The sequence below is a fragment of the Marmota flaviventris genome, chromosome 16 (assembly GCF_047511675.1).
Source record: "Marmota flaviventris isolate mMarFla1 chromosome 16, mMarFla1.hap1, whole genome shotgun sequence".
NCBI lineage: Eukaryota > Metazoa > Chordata > Mammalia > Rodentia > Sciuridae > Marmota > Marmota flaviventris.
This window is the reverse complement of record NC_092513.1, coordinates 26,308,685-26,318,412: the sequence shown is the minus strand read 5'-3', so window position 1 is coordinate 26,318,412 and position 9,728 is coordinate 26,308,685. Positions and strand designations below refer to the sequence as shown.

Sequence of the window (9,728 nt, the reverse complement as noted above, 5' to 3'; positions counted from 1 at the left end):
TCCTGACTGCAGGGGAACCTGGGCACATTACAACACTGCAACAAACTGTGTTTCTGGGAGCAAGTGGCATTGCAAGCAGCTGGAGGTGCCCCACACTGCATGGTCCCCACAAGAGGCAGCAGGCCAGTGTGCTGATGGGAATGGTCTGAACCTGTCGAATCTTAAGAAAGGCTAATTGATCATGAAGTCTTTAGCACTGAAATATATGAACAGTTTTCTAAGAAACTTCTTGGCCCATAAAATCAAAACAAACAAACAAGCAAACATCATACACTAGTCTGGGGAACAGAGAAGACTCCTTTGAGTCACCAAATATAAAGGATCATCAGTCCATATTCAATTTCTAAACTTGAGCCACAGGCTCAGAGCTCATGGAAGATACCAGAAACCTTTGAGGAAGGACCTTGAAATTATATCACATGCATATATTACAAATCCTCCTCTTGGCTGTCTTCCAAGAGATCTAGTAAGGATTGCTTGGGGAAAAGGAGACTTCTATACTTTCAAGATTTTTTTTAATGGATTCTGAGATAATTCTTGGGGATCCAATATCCAACTGTGGGCCACTGGTCAGGGCATCTTTCAAAGATCAAGTGATATATTTTTTGACATCAGAGTTGGCCCATGAACCCCAAACCCATTCCATGTTGTTTTGCTCAGCTCTTGACTGTATAGTTGGAATAGACACATTCAGTACAGGGAAGTAGTGTATTGATTTCCTAAAAGGTTTCTGCGTTAGAAAGTTCTAAATGGAAGATTTAAGCAGTAAATCCAAAGCAATACCCATTCCTGGTGGGAATCATTAAAGCCATAGAAGTCTTGAAAGATGCAGGTGTATTATCACCATGTCATTTTAATCACTTATTTGTTCAGAGTGGAAAGTGGAGATATTTTGGTGAATGGCTATATAGATTATTACAAATGTGATTCTAGATTCAGCCACCTCTCTGGAGCAGATAACCTAGTGTTTGACACTTGATCTGCAGCTATCTATATGGCTAGTTCTTTTCAAATATTTAGTTCCAATAAGAAGGCACAATTTTCTTTCACCTGGTAAGAATTGCAGTATACTTTATTGTTCTAGTTCTCCATCTCTGTGTCACAATTTAGTTCACAAAGAAATTTGAGTATCTCTTCCTCCTACAAGAAATCGGGCTGATTCAGCATACTGACAACATTATGTTGATAGGACTTGGAGAGCAAAGATGTATGTACTGTGGACATCTAAGTAAGATATGAATGCCAGATGTTGGAGGATGAATTCTATGAGAATACAAGCAACAAGTGAACATTATACAATTTCTTATTTCTATTTAATATCTATATTAATATTCAGGCAAAGATTTCTAAATGAAATTTTATGTAGTGTTCATGTCTGCAGTTGCTATTTTATGTATTTTTATTTATCCCAATTTTATTTATATGTGGAAATTGTGAGTTTTCACTCCTACCTAAAATACCATAATCTGCTTAGCTTTGCTGTCCATTAGAGGTTAGATTGTTGCTGTTTTTCCTCTATGTAGCTATAAATGTCTTCATATAAATTGCTTTTGTGTGTGTGGGGGGTGGGGAGACTTGGGTTATTTCTTCAGGGTATATTCCTTTTAAAGAATTACAGTGTCAAAAGACATGAACGGTTTTATAGTTTTTGTTCCATATTTCCCTATTGCTCTCCAGACAGATTGAACCAATTTACAATGCTACTGACAGTTATAGGGATGCTATTTCTCCATGGTCCACCTAGTCAGATTTTCTACATTTTATTCATTTTGATTAATTTAATATCATGCAACGATACCTTAACATTATGAGAGTATCTATTTCTTTAATTACTAGGAAATCTGCACCATACAGTGTGACATCATTCTTTTTCATTCCATAGTCTGTTCATCTTCTAGTTTCACTGATGAGTTTGTAAGCTTACTAGTGGTAGAGACTGTGCATCCACTATCCTTGCATCTACCATGTATCCACCATCTGTCCTTCATTAATTGAACTCTTATTACGTTCCTGTCCAGGCACTGTGCTAAGATGGAGGAACACCAGACAACAAGACTCAGTGCTCATCCTTGAGGGACTGCCATTGTCACTAGCAACAAGGTCAATGATTAAAACTAAAAGTGAATTAAAATGTGCACAAAGTGCCAGTGGAGTTCAGAAGAGGAACTTCAGGGTGGTAGGTTTATTCAAGTGGTTCTCAGAAGAATCAGGTAAGACTTCTAAGAGAAACCATGCTTGTGTTCAGATCCAGCCCTCAGGGAGGATGAATCAAACTTCAGAAGGTTAGGAAAAGCTATGAAGAAGAAGTGAAAGGTGAATCGTGCACTATGAGTGAAAGGGGTGTGCAGTGAGAGTGTGAGGGGACCTCAAGGGGATGGGCGAGGGTTTCTTGAGAGAAAAGCTGTAAAACTAGGCAAATCTTTTCAGATGTGTCTGGCTCTAAAGAGCAGAAATCTCTGCCTTGACTGATTTAGACAATAAGATAAATTTATTCTCTCAGTTTGTAAGAAGCTCAGCAGCAGGGCTGCTCCAGGATCTGCCAGCTCTAGGGCTTGACAATGCCATTGGGGACTCGTATTCTTTCCCTTTCTCCACCTTGTTCTCTTACTAGGCTTCCCTTGTGGTCATGAGCTAGTAGTGTCACTATTCAAGGTATCTTTTGTAGACATAATAATGTTGAATAGAAGGAAAGGGATTTCCTTTTCCCTGTTTATTTTTATTTTTTAAAATTTATTTATTTTTGGTACTGGGGATTGAACCCAGGGGTGCTTAACCACTGAGCCACATCCCAGCCCTTTTTAAATATTTTATTAGAGACAAGGTCTTGCTGATTTCCTTAGGGCCTTGCTAAGTTGCTGAGATCAGTTTTGAATTCATGATCTTCCTGCCTCAGCCTCCGGAACCATTGGGATTATAGGCATGTGCCATGGCACCCAGCCTTGTATATTTTTTTAAGGACAAAGAAACCCTTCCCAAAATCTCCACAGAGGGCTTTCCTCTCCCTGGCATTTAGGATGATTTGCCCATCCCCAAACCAAGCTCTGGCAAGGGTAATGGCATTATCAGCACTGATGCAGGTGTCTTAGGATGTAGTTATAGATGAGGAATAGATCAACTTCCCTGGGAGTTGGAACTGATAAGATACAGTGTAATTATCAAAGAAGAGCTGGCAAAGGGATTTTGGACAATTAATGGTATTACTGTATCAGGGCACCGATAGTGTATCCTCTGTGAGTCTCGTTGACTCATGGCTGTTACTGCTGAATTATTTCCTGTGGAGACTCCATCACGAGTCAGTTTCAGCCACTAGAATCCAGTAGTAATGGGGGAGTCATAGCAGGGCCCCCCTGATCCAGCAAGACCCACAGTGAGGAAGTGGCTGCAGAGAGATGAGCAGAACAATTAAACAAATATTCATTGTGTGCCTATTGTGTGCCAGACACCGTGCTAGGTTTCATGGATACAGGGCAGGGTAAGATAGAACACTCAGTCCCTGCCCTCAAAGAGCTTCCACTGAGGGCTGGGTGAGAAGGTAACTCAGAGGGTAAACAGATTCCTATACACAATATAAAATTATAAATAGAACAATTAGAGCTGTATTGAGAATATGCTATATTCTACCTAAAATTTTTACCTAGTCTTTGCATTTGATTTTTACAGCTATCCTCATTTCTTTCCCCCAGGCCTGGATGCCTGTTCAGGTTCTTTTCACTGGTAAGCATGAGCTAGGACTCGGACTGAGGTCAGAGCCCCTCCTCTTCACTGCACTACAACATGGTCTCTCTGTCATTAACTCAAATACCAATGTGCCATGAATTCCCAAAGGAAGGTCATGACATGTTGTCAGGGGCCAGGCTGTGAACACTTTGCAAAGGAAGTGTAATATGGCTGCCTCGTGGAAGATAGGGCAGTAACCAGGTGGGCAAGGTGGGCAGGCCTTCTAGCCAAGGGAAAGAACAGGTATGAAGTGGAAGAGAGGGTTCACTGGGAGTTGGGACTGAAGAGGTCGCTTGGACCAGTATCTTATGCTTCCGGGTTTGGATTTGTCTCATGAGCAAAGTGTACAGCTTCTGAAAATTTAAAAGTAAAGGTGGATTTTAGAAAGACCACCTTGGTAGCATTTTGGAAGATAGACTTGGGAGGAGTCAAGATCCTCAACTGGTGAGGAAGCTGTTGCATGATCCAGATGAGAGCAAGAGAGGAGAGTCAAATAACGGAAAAGAGATTTTAAAGGTAAAATCAAGAGGTTTTGGTGATTGATTAGATGTGGAGGTTAGGGGGGGCGGGGAAAGTGAGGATGTCTTCTACATTCCTGGTTTGGGCAACCAGAATGGTTATGATGTTTTATACTCAGGAGTCACTGCAATGCATGTGACAGAGACTCCACTCACATTAGCTTAAGCAAAAAGAAACGTAAAGACATGTGTACCTAAGAAGGAATTGAGTAACTTCTAGATCTGAAGGAAGAGATGTAGAGGGCTCAGCACCTCTAGAAAACTGTCTCTTTCATCTTTGCTGGTCTCTGCTTGGCTTTTTCTATGTGCCAGGAAAGATGCCCACCAATAGCTCCAAATATGCATCCCCAGTCTCTGCAGTAGAAAGACGGCTTCTCTCAATCATAAGCCCTCTTGAGTCATAAGCTTATCCTGTGTCAATCCCTATTCTGTGAGTGCTAGATTCCATTGGTACAGGGCAGAGTAACACACAACACAGACCCTGTCCTCAAAAAGCTCACCTTGAGGGTTGTGGTGAGAAGGTGAGGGGGTAAACAGATTCATATGCACAATATAAAGTTATGGATAGAAACGGACTATGGTGGTGGGAAGGCCAGAGTCAAGTGCTCTGTCCTGTGGCCAGAAGAAAGAAGCTGACACAGAGAGTTCTGGGAAGCTCAAGATAATACCTACCATTCTTCACCTTGCTGTTGACCAAGAGAGAAGACAGTGGGGGAACAGCATTAACTGGCTTTCAATTCAGATCTGATTTAGACACGTGAGACTCATCGCATTGAACTCCCCAGCAGACTCCAAGTGCCATCACATTTTATTGAAATCAACATGCTGGTGAGATAAGGTTCCTGACAGACAGCAGATGGCTTCCACCCAGAAAGGCTAATCAATTCAGACAAAAAACAGCCACCATAAAAGAATGGGACATACAGAGCTTGCACACATATCAGGATGGCAAAGAGACAAAGGCTCTTGCATGGCCCTAGCCAGGAGACAGAAACAATGTCTATGAAACAGCATTGTGAGGAAGGAAGTCTGGGCATCGAGACCCGACCTGGCTGGCCTCACCTCCCGTGGCTCACATCACAGAGCTCTGTACGCTTGCCCTGAACTCATTGGGCTTTCTCAGACTCTCTTGGGTTTTCCCACATGTGAACCTCTGCCCACTTCCTCCTCCCTGCGTGGGACTGGTGTACCCTGTCCCCTCTCCTCTTTCTGTCCCTCAAGAACTGATGCAGTCCTCAAAGTCCATCACCAGTCCTCCATCTTGCTAAAGACTTGTATTGTTAATTCTCCACAAACGTTTTTGTGACTAATCATCCCAACTCGTCAACCCGATTGCAGGCTTCTTGTGGACAAGTGACATGATTGTATTCATCCCTGCACACCCAGGAGCACTTGACATAGGACCTTGAAGTAAGTTCTTAACAAAGTTTTATTAATTCACTTCCAACTTTGGAGTGAGCGGAGTAGTTATTTCTTACAAGACAGAAAAAAGTATTAGCACCGTATGGTAAGAGGTTAATGATGTCAATAGATTAAAAACCTTTACAAATCAGTAATATAGGATGAGAAAACCAACAGGGAGGCAGGCAAAGCAAATTAATATGAGGTTCACAGAATGGTCCTCCTTGTGAAAAGTGTCAACTCCAGTAGTTATTGAAGAAGATGCAAAATAAAACAATGTGAATCCTAGTTTTGCTTATCAAACTGGTGTAGGTTTAAAAATGGATTCTGTAGTGCTAGTAGGAGCATGGTGGAATAACTATTCATATAATATAGAGGAGATTGCACATGAGTACAACTTTCCTAAAGATGAATATGGTCATTTTTATTAACAGCCTTCAAAATCTCCATGCTTTTAAAATCGGTAATTTTGCTAATTTTGCTTCTACATTGTTATCCTAAGAGTGCACTCAGAGGCAACAGCATTGTGTTATATATAAGAATGCATATATATATATATAACAGATTATATATAAGAATGCATATCTTAGTGTGATGGGAAATAACCTGGCTTATTCTCACTTATTCTGTGTCCAGTAGAAACCCCAGAAAGAGAAGTGGATTCATATAGTTCCTTGCCATTTGTCTGACTTATAGGTAAGAAAAGCCTTGACAATTGGTTGGATGCCTGTGGCAACACTGTAAGCCACTTCATTCTCATTGGTGGGGGATGCTCTCCTCTCCTTCCTGGGATCTTTTGTGTTAAGCTTCTGCTTTAGGACACCCCTATCTACCATGTCATATGGAAACTCCTATAATTTTTCTGCTCACCTCTCAGGCCTTGAAGTTCTTTGGGGGATCATATGTACTATACTAGAGACTGAACTAGTTGGTGGGGTGCAGACAAGAAGGAATCTTATTTTTTTTTTACTCTTCAAGTTACTTAAGCACCATCAGTTGATTAATTCATCTTTCCATCCACTATCCATTAAACTACCAGTCCATCCATCCATCCATCCATATCTATCCATCATTCATCCATCTATGTATCCGTTCAAACATTTCTCATTCTTTCTTTCCCAATATTGATTCAGCACATGCTATGGGTCAGGAGCTGTGTTGGGTGTTGAGTACTAGGTTTTCACAGGAAATAGGCATGGTCTTTGGTAGCAAGTTATCACTGCTCAGGGGCTTAATGGACTAACAAAGATATAATCAACTGTTTCCTCTAGAGGTCAACACACACAAGAGCTCTGGAGCATGGGGTGGGAACAAGGGCAGGGAAGAAGGAGTGTATTGCCCTCAGATGGTGGATCCCAGCAGAAAAGCCCGAGTGGAGTCTTCAAAATGACCTACAAATTAACCTAGTAATATAAAGGAAAGGGACATTTGGAAGGGCAGAGGGAGAGGAAGGATTTGTAGGTCATTGGTCAGGCCCTGTGGATCTGAGCTTTATCTGAGAGGTGAAGGGGGCACTTGTAAGGTTTAAGGGAGGAGAGTGAGGAGAGTTTTAAGTATTTTTGAAAAATCAGGCCAGTAGCAGTGTGCGGATGGATTGGAAGCTCAAGGTCAGTCAGGACATGGCTACAGTGGTCCAGATGAGAAATTACGGTTATCCAAGGAGGAACTGAACAAGACATGGGGGGAAGAAGGAGGAAATAGAGTTAAGAGATGTCACCAAGGCCGTGTTGATGGTACCACTCACTGGTCAGCTGTGTGGGAAATGGGTCACTGCAGAGATGAGGAGCCACGAGGTATCCCTGAATGTCACTGGTCTCTGGTGTGGGCTGGCTGGTTTAGATTTAGAGATCGTGGGGAAGGCAGCGAAAAGGATTTCTGCTCTTGCACATTTCCTCTGGAAGCTCACCACACAGCGTTCCCCTTTCCTTTCCTCTTCCAGCTTGTCCCCTGGAGCTTTTTGGAAGTGGCTACAGGCATGGCTCAGGTGTGGCCCTGTGGCTGGGGCCCAGCATCGGCACAAATTTTCTGGACAACAACTGGCTTTCCTAACATCAAATTCTGTAGCCTGACCTCAAGGATGGGTGATTGGGGTTATTTGTCCTTGCTGTTTAGAATATTCCTAAGTGGAGTTTGTACTTTACTCAAGAAAATTTTGTTGAGGGAGGGACTGTTTTGTGTACAAAAAACAATTGCACTTTTTATTCTACCTCCTAGATCCAGGGCCTGTGGCTTAGATCTCTATTGCCTTCTGTTTCTCAACAAGCTATAAGTGTTTCTTTGTGCATTTATCCTTTGGGGAAGGCTGGGACTTCCTTGGGGGCCAGGAGCTGCATAGATCCCTTCGCCCCTGCAGTATGTGCCTGCCCAGTTCCCATCTTTGCATTTCACCATTCCCTACCATTGTGAACAGTTAGTCCTCATTCCTGGGATTTGTAACTCCTTTATGGAACAATTCTCTTGTTTATTTGTTAGTGACGATTGATTGTTCTGATTGGGAGGGCAACAGGTACAAAAAATTCCCCCCACTTTTAAAAGCTTGTAGCAGTGGCCTGAAGCTCTTAATGATTTGCTCAGATGGGTCTGCCTGCTCCAGGGAAGGCATTTTTGGCCTGGAAATGTGATGCCTTGAAGACTCCATAGGAAGCAAAACCTCCTGTTTTCCGCTTGGGAATGGGACTTGTGCCTTTAAGACCTGTCTTGGGAAATCAGCCTGAGCAACATAATTGCAATGAAATTACCCCATATCACACCCACACATTCATTATGAGATTCCTTATTGACACCTTGACAATTTGTTTCAGAAGACGTTATTGCATATTCCTCCCTCTGGAATAGATACAGATGCATATAGACATACGAGCCCACACATAATGTATATGCATATCACTGTGTTTTTATTATATAATTATACGAGGCTATCAATCAGTTTTCATTTGGAACTCTTTGCATTTATAGTTCAGGAAGTTATTTAAAATCAAGAGGTGGAGAAGAGAGCCTCCTGGAAGATGTAGAGAGGAAGGATTGGATGGGGGCAGGCAGCCAGCATGGTTGTGCTATCTGGGAACTGCACCTCCCCAACCTGCACACATTTCCCTCTTCTTAACTAAGCTGAGTCTTGTTACCAATGGGAGTTCAGTCCTGGAAGCATCCACAGGAAGAGGTTACCAGAGAACAATTTCAAGGGGAATTGCTTCAGGTCACAAAGTGTCACCTTTGACTGTGAAAGCCCTTACATTGGTGCTAGGGAAGGTTTGTGGTGACACTGAACTCATAGAATGGCAAAAGGACAGCTGGATGCCAGCCAGACTCAGATGTTTCCCCGGATCCATGAAGATCAATCATCATATCTAAGAGAGAAAGGATCCCTAAACCTTCAAAATCAAAACGCACAAGAAAATGAGAATATTTGGCCTGCACACTGGAGTATGCTGCAGGGGATCAGGGGGGCATCTGTGGGGACTTGGGGGGGGGGAAGAGCTGTTTAATTTTCTCTATTATGAAATACAAAATGAAAAATTAAATACTATATATTAAGAAAGACATACATTGAATTAGTATAAAACATTTCCTAGTTTTAATGAGAAACCTGAGCTTGTTTCCTTCCATGAATGAAATGTTTCAAATCAGGGCAGATGATTGAAATGGTTTTGCACAGTACCCGATTAAGACTTTTTAAAGGATGATCTCTACAAATTCTTGGTAGTCACCCTTGATAAGAAACTTTGCACAAGTGATAAAAAATTTAAAGCCATTTTTTATAACCATTAAATATTCATGGCAGTTGAAATTATATTTAAAGAATTTAATAGCTCTCCCTTTTCTTTCATTGATAAATGTAATACTGAAAGTTTTTGTGATGACACAGACAGGTTTCCAGTCCAACTGAACTTATTCATGTTAAGGATTCAGAAGAACGATGGCACTCTAATTTGGGGGATGTGGTGTTTGGGTTATTGGAGCGTTTGTTCAGTGACTGGCTTGGGTGACGCTGCAAGGGTACAACCACTGCGAACAGAAGAAAGCATATGGCAGATGAAGCTCAGCCCAGAGTCATTGCTGCTATGCTCGCCATTGAACCTCACTTGGTCTTTC

The 9,728-nt window shown here is 42.0% G+C and overlaps 1 long non-coding RNA gene across 1 annotated transcript; it reads left to right on the top strand.

Moving 5' to 3' along the window:
• The first annotated feature begins 4,325 nt into the window (after positions 1-4,325).
• Positions 4,326-9,055, top strand: LOC139702181 (uncharacterized). The gene is made up of 3 exons (XR_011704760.1): positions 4,326-5,645; positions 6,273-6,332; positions 8,592-9,055. It is a non-coding gene; the product is annotated as an uncharacterized lncRNA (long non-coding RNA).
• Positions 9,056-9,728: the final 673 nt, after the last annotated feature.